The 10,092-nt window shown below is 38.5% G+C and overlaps 1 long non-coding RNA gene across 1 annotated transcript in view; it reads right to left on the reverse strand.

Annotated features, from left to right (window-relative positions):
* Positions 1 to 10,092, reverse strand: part of LOC128638490 (uncharacterized) — a 47,417-nt gene that overhangs the window by 37,121 nt on the left and 204 nt on the right. Inside the window, exons 1-2 of the long non-coding RNA XR_008399102.1 lie at positions 9,919 to 10,092; positions 9,408 to 9,521 (exon numbers count right to left, since the gene is read on the reverse strand). The exon at positions 9,919 to 10,092 is cut by the window's right edge and continues 204 nt beyond it. This is a non-coding gene — a long non-coding RNA (uncharacterized LOC128638490). The remainder of the gene's footprint in view (positions 1 to 9,407; positions 9,522 to 9,918) is intronic.

Genomic DNA, 10,092 nt, shown 5'->3' on the forward strand with positions numbered 1-10,092 from the left:
TAATATAACAGTATTGGTTATGCAAAACTGGAGAATGGGTAATAAACAAATTATCTTTTTAAGCAATAAACATTTTCAAGTAGACTGTCCTTTTAAGTGTAAAAGAACCCATGTGCATGTATGGTGAACTAGGGGAACAGACTTGTCACATGTGGAAGAAGGGGGAGTTGTTTGATTGTAGAATGATGGAGGGAGTTACACAGGGTAATTTTTAGGAAGAGTGAAATGAGAAATCAATACTTATTATCTTTTTGTATCAGCTACATCACCCTCCTTCCCATGAGGGTGAAAAATGAATGCAGTTTTAAAACAAAAATACTGTTGACACAAAGAGTTATGACTAATAATATATGTTGGTTTTACATGCTTTGGAATTCAATTGATTTTTGAGGGAGGGTGCACTTATGCTGACTATGGTGTGGCTCTGAGGGTATGACTAAACAAGAACAAACAGAGTCACCATTTTTTTTATCCCTCCTCCTCCTCAGCACAATAGGGCTTGCAACCTAAAAATATGGGGCTGTTATGCACCCCTCTATAACCATCACTGGTTGGATCATCAAATTATCAAAAACAGTGAGCAATAGGTTAAAACCAAAAAAAGTTAAATAAAATGAATAATCTATCACAACTCAAGTGGGTGGAGTTGAGTGGAAAGGGCTGGGCAGAGCAAACATGGATTGGGGGGAGGGTGTTGAGAAAGTCCTTGGCAAACCAAGACCTTTTTAATGTTACGGTGGGGAGTGCTCCTAAAATCGTGATAATCCCATAAACTGAAAGATGGTTGGAGGCTTTTTACCTGAATTAAAAGGTAATTTACCTTAAAACTGGAATGTTTCACTTTAATGGTCACAGCTTCAAATGATGGCAAAAAGCTTCAAATGATAATGCACTGTGATTATTTTTTATCATTACTGTATTACATGATCAGTCAATGTCTTAAAGAGATAGTCAACACCAGAATTTTTGTTGTTTAAAATGAAAAATAATCCCTTTGTTATGCAAAACTGTTATTACCCATTCCCCAGTTTTGCATAACAAACACAATTATAATAATACACTTTTTACCTCTGTGATTACCTTGTATCTAAGTCTCTGCAAACTGCCCCCTTATTTCAGTTTTTTTGACAGACTTGCATTTTAGCCAATCAATGCTCACTCCAGGGTAACTTTGCGTGCATGAGCTCAATATTATCTATATGAAACACATTAACTAACACCCTCTAGTGGTTAAAAACTGTCAAAATGCTTTCAGATTAGAGGCAGCCGTCAAGGTCTAAGAAATTAGCATATGAACCTCCTAGGTTTAGCTTTCAACTAAGAATACCAAGAGAGCAAAGCAAAATTGGTGAAAAAAAGTAAATTGGAAAGTTGTTTAAAAGTACATGCCCTATCTGAATCACTAAAGTTTATTTTGGACTTGACTGTCCCTTTAAATGGAACTCAAAAACATACCTTCCAACAATCTGGTTTAAAAACATCTGGACCAGCAGGTAAAGTCAGGGCAGTCTTAGGGTGGAGTAGTTTAAGGTCATGGCTAGGCAAGGGGTGATATCAGGGGCAGTCTATCGGCTTAAACTATGAGTAAGACCATTGGGCCAAAACACGTCAGCTGACCCGTGCCGCTTCTCTATACGTATTGAATGGATATACACAGTGGCGTAGCGTGGGGGGGGCCACAGGGGCGGCTGCCCCGGGCGCTTAATTCTTAGGGGCGCAAAATTTGCGCATTCACTGCCTCACATCGTCCCTTCTGTACTGCAGGCAGATGCAGCACTAAGGGAGGAAACATTCAAGAAAGGTCTTTTTTTTTTTAATAGATTAAAATGTATTTTATTGTGTGTTAACTTCAGAGGGGGGGCTGGGGGTGTAAGCGCTCTTTCGGCTCTCATGGCTCCGCGTGCGATGTCAGGAGCACTGTTCCCTCTAATGAGCGCGGCAGCGCGGCCGCGCATTAATTTGAGTGACACCGCGCACTTCTTTATTATCCCCGCGCACCAAGATGCATTAGAGCCCTTAGCCGCGCCAAAAATTTCAGTGCGCACTCGCAGTTGAGATCTGGAGTCTGTTTTGACCAGGAGAAACTGAGGTGGAAGGAGCATTGTAATGTAAGTCTAACTTCTATATTGAATCTAACTAGAAATAAATAGTTCCCCTACTTTTAGCCCTGCTGCTGCGGGCTAGCACAGCACCGGACCGGACAGGGAGTTAACAAGATGTTTAAACGTATATGTCTTGGGCTGCAGACACTCTCATTTTATTATAACAAAGTAATAAAATGAGACTGCAGCCCAAGACAAATACGTTTCAACATCTTGCTAACTCTGTAACTTAGACACCACACACAAACTTAATCGCTGTGCTCCACTAAAGCAGAGGCGTGTACTGGGGGAGAATATACATTGCTGTCTGACTTCAATGCTGCAGCTGCCGTACGCTGGGGAAATGAAAAATATATGAGCTGCCTTGCCCTTGCTCTCTTTCATCCCTTTGTAAATTACTGAAACAGCCGGCCCCAGAGTCATACAGAAACACTCCCCCCTCTCTATTCTTGGATTATGCTTTGCTTGCAGATATAAGACGTTGACAACGAGTAATATTTACTCATTGCTAGTCTAGTATACATAATTATAAATCATAATAAGACTTAAAATGAAAATAAGATATTGTGGAATAGCCCCACACATTAGGCTGTACAGGCTGTAGTGTTTGTTAGGTGAACATATCTACCCTGTGTGAATTGCACTTTATTAAGTTTAGTGAGCAGATTTGAATTGCCTACCTAAAAATGTTGTGAGACTCAAGTCACAGGCTACTCTAACACTTATACTCCACTATATGTCTGCTTGAGTATCGTTGCTGAGTATAGGTTGCTGAGTATCACAGTGTATGCATGTGTGTGGGTATAGGTGTATGCATATGTGTATGACTGTGTGGGTATAGGTGTAGGGGGCGCAATACTTGCCTTGCCCTGGGCGCTGGCAACCCACGCTACGCCACTGGATATACACATACAGCGAATAAAAGTGACGTTTTATCTACCAGTGGATCTCCCTGGTTTGTTCGTTTCAATGTGGATTAGCAGTCCGTCGGCTTGCCTGGGCTAATTGAGGAGGTAATGGGCAAAACACACAAGATCTCACACCAAAGTAAAGTATGAACTTAACATTGATGATGCTGATTGAAGGTTTGGGCGTTTTCTTTCACCAGGCAGCTGAATTGTAACTGCTCACAGAACAATTACTCTAGTAAATGAATCTTAGTTTTAAATAGAGAAAATCCCAGATATATATCATTAAAGGGACAGTCTAGGCCAAAATAAACTTCCATGATTCAGATAGCGCATGTAATTTTAAACAATTTTCCAATGTACTTTTATCACCAATTTTGCTTTGTTCTCTTGGTATTCTTAGTTGAAAGCTTAACCTAGGAGGTTCATATGCTAATTTCTTAGACCTTGAAGGCCACCTCTTTTCAGAATGCATTTTAACAGTTTTTCACCACTAGAGGGTGTTAGTTCATGTATTTCATATAGATAACACTGTGCTCGTGCACGTGAAGTTATCTGGGAGCAGGCACTGATTGGCTAAACTGCAAGTCTGTCAAAAGAACTGAAATAAAGGGGCAGTTTGCAGAGGCTTGGATACAAGATAATCACAGAGGTTAAAAATATATTAATATAACTGTGTTGGTTATGCAAAACTGGGGAATGGGTAATAAAGGGATTATCTATCTTTTAAAACAATAAAAATTCTGGTGTAGACTGTCCCTTTAAACTTTTTCTTTCTGATGGTTACATTAGGGATTATTGCTGAGTAACATGTCCCTTTTTAACCTCTTCACACCCTTAGGACTTTCCATGCTGTCCTAACAGCATTAGGCTTTAACACCCTTAGAACGTCATGGAACGTCTTGTCCTGCAGCCTCCTGTATAAGAAAAAAGATAATATGGGGGCATGCCCAGCATCATAGGCAGTCCCCCATGATGTGATCGCGGCCTTGAAATCATGTGATCACATCAACGATTGCGTGATTTCGTTTTTCAAGCAAGTGTTTATATCAGAACTTTTTTTCCGATGATAAACATTTGCCCCTTGCATTAAGGGGTTAATTTAAGGACAAAAAAAAAAAAACAACTCACCAGGTCCTTGATTAACTCATATAAACACACCTAGCTGGCTGTTTCTTTTCTTTTTTTTTTACCATGCAAATAAAAATAGGAAGAGGACTTAGATGGTAACTGCCCCACACATTTGAGTAAGGAAAAAGGAGGAGAATTAACTATGAAAAGCTTGTTCCTTAGTTTAATCAACAACAAGACTGTCTAGGTCTTTCCCTTTAAATAATCTGAAGGTGAGGGTTTTTATTCCCATCTCACATGCTGCATTCTGGATTGCCAGAAGTCCTCTTTAAACATTCTGGGAATGGGTGGTAGGTGACGTCTCACAATGGCCCCTGCCCATTGCTCAGCCTAAGACCCCACCCTTGATCCTACCATATATATTTTTTGCAACCAATTATTTATCCCCTTGGCTGCCAGTACTACACAAATCAGTAGGTTTTACCCCATTTAGCAAATAGTATACACAGCAGTGTTTTGACTCACTTTGATTTCCTGTAGCACACAGAGCAGTGTTTTAACACCCCATATGGCTGCCAAAAACACATCAGACAATATTTATTTAACACTGCTTGACTTCCAGTAACTCATAGACACGTGCATTTGCGGTATAACTTAATTCTCTCCAATGTTTGTAATGTATAAATGCATCTTTTTAAAGTTTTAAAACGTTCAATCAGGGGAATTTTAAGTGTCCAGTATTTTTCTATAGATTTTACTGGATATCAAGCTAAAATAACAGATTTAGCAGACCATCTAGTATTCTGAGGGATTATCACAGGTCGGAAGGTCTGACCACCTGCAGCTTCTCAGCATCTAAGTTTTAAGGGGCTGCCAAAAGCTCTGCCCAGGACACATCCAGCCATGCCCATGACCTACTCAGCCAAACCCACACACCACCTACACGTTACCCATGACCCAACTGTGACCCTTCCTCCACACCTCCCTCTGTGGCCCAGCCCAAATAATGCTAGTGGGTCTCCTCAAGTTCACAAACCTTCCCATTATGGAAAGCCTCTATGAACAGATATAATGGATTTTAGGAATAATAATTAGCTGTAGCATCGGGGCATTTGGTTTAGGAAAATCTTGGGTTGTCGGTAATATGCAATCACCACAAAATACTGCCTTGTATCTGCAGTTTTCTGTCTAGACCATCTTATTCCAGGCAGCAGTCACACTTCATTCCACACATACTGGAGATGTTATTTTAGATGAAAGACTACTTAGTGCCTGAGGAGGCCAATGTTCTGAAGCAGACTTTAATTTAGCAGTAAAACAGCTATTTCTGAAAAGAGAGGAGAAGAGCGCAGACTCAAATGTAGAGTAAAGGATATGTAATTTATGTGACAAGTGGTCATTTAAGACAAATGTGGGACAGAAGTGCTCCAAACGCGGAGTTTACCATGTGAAGTGGTAGTGATGAAGATAAGAATAAAAATATTAATGTGGCCTTTATAAATGAATGATAATATTAAAATATATAACAAGGTGGTCCTTATAAATCAGAATTGTGATCGATTTGATTTTGTGACAAAAATAGTATCGTAGAAAAGTGATCCAATAAACGGATTATGACATTGTATTTGATCAAATTTTACAAATTTATTAAAAACCACTAAAAATACACTAAAATAATTGGTAGTGTGAGATGCCAGGCATCTGAATTAATCTAAAAATATATGGAGATCGTATCTACAGCTAAACAATGGTAAGAGTTAATAGCAATGTTGTGTCAAAGGATACACTGTATCAAGATTATATACATATCTGCCGCCCAGATAATAGGCACTTAAAAGTATTAGGAACTTATAGTCCGTGCTGGATTCAAATGAAAGGTTTTGAATGTTCCTATAAAAATTCCTAGAAGGGAAACTTAGAAAAAACTCTTCAGCTGTGCACAGCTTTCCACATATAAGTAACTCACAGTTCTCAGATGTACGAGTTGGTAATGCAGTTCGTTGAGAGCTCCGATGAGTGTGATGATGTCAGACCTCTTGGTCCAATCAGCGTATGCTGCGGGTCTCTTGTCCAATGGAAAAGCTCCTATACCGGAGACAGAGCTGGTCCGTGATTACAGCTTCGATGTAATTGTGAAGATGTTGTTTATTCCGTTTTCAGAAAATCTAGAGCAGTCTCTGTTATATGGTATCTTCAATACATATGAGGCCCAATCATTGTAAGGCAATAGAAGAGAAGGGACACGTCTAAAAGGAATTATACATATGGTTTGTTTTCAAAGGTTAAACACAAACAATGTGCCTGAAGCGTGTTAGGAGTAAAGGGCAAAGAGCAAGTAACACAGGAATTATTCATATGCCCAGAAACGATAATTCAAGAGTTGGGGATGAACCTGCTTGTTACAAGTATTAAACCCTTTTAGTGTACAATCAGTAAGCAAATTCTACGCGTTTCGGTAGTACACAGCTACCTTTATCAAGAATATTAAAACCAGATCAAAAATCTTGATAAAGGTAGCTGTGTACTTGTCAGGGTGCCAGAAATCAGACTGAGACGAGAAGTGCAAAAATAATCACACCTTTATTAATAACAAAAAATAATAAAAAGTCCACAAATCAAATAACAAGCCAGGAGTCAAAACCAGAGCTGGTAGTCAGACAGGAGCCAAAGCGAATAGTCAGACGAGCCGGAATCAGGAACAAGGAAAACAGCAGTGTCAGGAACAAGCCAGGGATCAGGAACCAGGAAGGACGTCAGGCAGCCAGGTAATACACAGGAACTCTCACAAACAGGTCTGAGACAACACAAAGGCAAAGCATACTGAACAGAGGCCCTTTAAATAATAAGTGATGACATCACAATTCTGAGACTGCATCCTGTCTCACATGGATGATGCACACCAGTCTGGCCATAAAAGGAAGTGCAGGAAGTGAGCAGCATCCCCCACAATGCACCATAGTCAGGAAGAGAGGTGAGTAAAATGGCTGCCAGCAGCACATGGCAAACACAACAGGGAAAAAACCCTGACAGTACTACCGAAACGCATAGAATTTGCTTACTGATTGTACACTAAAGGGTTTAATACTTGTAACAAGCAGGTTCATCCTCAACGCTTGAATTATCGGTTTTGGGCATATGAATAATTCCTGTGTTACTTGCTATTTTCCCTTTACTCCTAACACGCTTCAGGTACATCGTTTGTGTTTAACCTTTGAATACAAACCATATGTATAATTCCTTTTAGACGTGTCCCTTCTCTTGCCTTACACTGATTGGGCCTCATATGTATTGAAGATACCATATAACAGAGACTGCTCTAGATTTTCTGAAAACGGAATAAACAACATCTTCACGATTACATCGAAGCTGTAATCATGGACCATCTCTGTCTCCAGTATAGGAGCTTTTCCATTGGACAAGAGACCCACAGCATACGCTGATTGGACCAAGAGGTCTGACATCATCACACTCATCGGAGCTCTCAACGGACTGCATTACCAACTCGTACATCTGAGAACTGTGAGTTACTTATATGTGGAAAGCTGTGCACAGCCGAAGAGTTTTTTCTAAGTTTCCCTTCTAGGAATTTTTATAGGAACATTCAAAACCTTTCATTTGAATCCAGCACGGACTATAAGTTCCTAATACTTTTAAGTGCCTATTATCTGGACGGCACATATGTATATAATCTTGATACAGTGTATCCTTTGACACAACATTGCTATTAACTCTTACCGTTGTTTAGCTGTAGATACGATCTCCATATATTTTTAGATTAATTCAGATGCCGGCATCTCACACTACCAATTATTTTAGTGTATTTTTAGTGTTTTTAATAAATTAGTAAAATTTGATCAAATACAATTTGTCATAATCTGTTTATTGGATCACTTTTTTACGATACTATTTTTTTGTCAAGAAATCAATTGATCACAATTCTGATTTATAAGGACCACCTTGTTATATATTGTTATATTATCATTCATTTATAAAGGCCACATTAATATTTTTATCTTCATCACTACCACTTCACATGGTAAGCTTCGCGTTTGGAGCACTTCTGTCCCACATTTGTCTTAAATGACCACTTGTCACATATATTAAATATCCTTTACTCTACTTTGATTCTGCGCTCTTCTCTCTTTTCAGAAATATCATGTTACAAGGTCTTTGGAACTGCCTTTAAAAGAGGAGCTGTCGGACTTTTATGTTATAGATATTTATATGTATAGATATATCTATATTGCATATATATGTGTTTATGATCATTGAATTACATAGGATCCGTTTCTATATTGTGTATATATACACCTATATTACATATATATCTGCATATGATTATTGAATCACATAGGATCCATTTCTGCATTGTGTATTTTCAGGAACTGTGGGTTTTATATATGTCAAATTTAATAATACATTGTTATAAATTATTGAACATTCACATTTAGATTTAGGATTAGCGCTACTTGGTGTACTTAGTTACACTACTTTTTGTTTTATAGTAAAACAGCTATAAGGACATTAAAGACAGGTTTTTCTTTGTTGCTTCAAAAAAGAGCATTTTCAATTGTAGTACAGTATGAAAACAGATGTGCTGAAAAAAATGTACTTTTCTATTTCTTCTTGTGTCACTGTTTGCTAATAAAGCTTCATAAGTTGTCTTTATAAGCCAGAGAGCAATGTATCGCTAGGTAAAAGCTGTTCACAAACATCCTGTTTATTTCAAAATCATTTTTTTTTTATTGTTTAAAAAGATAGATAACACTTTTACTACCCATTCTCCAGCTTTGCATAACCAACATTGTAATATGAATATACTTTATAACCTCTAAATGTGCCTGTTTATAAGCCCCAGCATTCGGCTCCTTATCTAAATGCCTTAAAAATCTTGTGCAACAGCTAAGCGGTGCTAGTTCATGTGTGCCATATATAGATAACATTGTGCTCACTCCAATTGAGAATGATAATGGTGCTAAATTGCACTGTGCTTGTCTCTACTTTACATCCTGAAATGCAGGGAATGCCCCTTAGAGAGATATTGCAACATTTGCCTTTCTAATATGTTGTGAGGGATCTTATAGTCAGTGGTGGACTGGGTCAGTGTGCAGGGTTTCAATTGCCCACCAGGCCTCTCTTGGCTATGAAATCCAGCCCAGAAGGTGCAGTATATATAATATATATATATATATATATATATATATATATATATATAACTAGACAGAAGCGCACTCCAAAGGTCTTGAATTAGTAGTCACTTTTAATGTGAACGTTTTCAAGTCTAACAGACTCGTCCTCAGACAAAACAGTGTACAGTTGCACTTACCACCACCAAACATTTAAACAGTATCCTGACAGAGCGTCACGTTCTCCTCAGTTGACACGCCCCCACATGTGTGTCATCGTCCAAGGCAGAGTGAGTCTGCATACTTAACCCAATCTGTGAAAAAATAATAATGAAAAACAGATAATAAAGAACAAAAATGCTGTATATAAGACGGCAGAACAATATGGCAAGATAATAACCAATAAGCTCTATATTAATAAAACACAAAATCAGTGCCCATACGTCTGAGGCCAATGTGTACTTCCTGATTCGGAATGGTTACCATAGTAACGAACATAAACACATTCCTAAATAGGCAGGGTCGTAGCCATCACTCAAATGGGCACTTAATTTGCAAATATATATGACTATACAGAGGGTAGAAAGGCATCAGAATGTATCTAAATATGCATTTAAGTGTAAATATAAATTTAACTATAGATTAAGCTCGGGGCCCAACGATCCCTGCACAGTTTCTCATATATATATATATATATAGTGTAGCGTTTACCTGGATACTATAACTGTAGGTTGCCCCGCATGAGTGCTGTATAACTGGGCCACTTGGTTGTACTTGCCCCCGGGTCAATAGTTACCAGTCTTTCCCTGTGTGCTAGAGGATCAGTTTAGATCATCTTGACAGATCAGAGTGATTCAGAGAATATGGCTCAAAAGCTCTGATTTC

This window comes from Bombina bombina, chromosome 8 (genome assembly GCF_027579735.1).
Source record: "Bombina bombina isolate aBomBom1 chromosome 8, aBomBom1.pri, whole genome shotgun sequence".
NCBI classification, from domain to species: domain Eukaryota; kingdom Metazoa; phylum Chordata; class Amphibia; order Anura; family Bombinatoridae; genus Bombina; species Bombina bombina.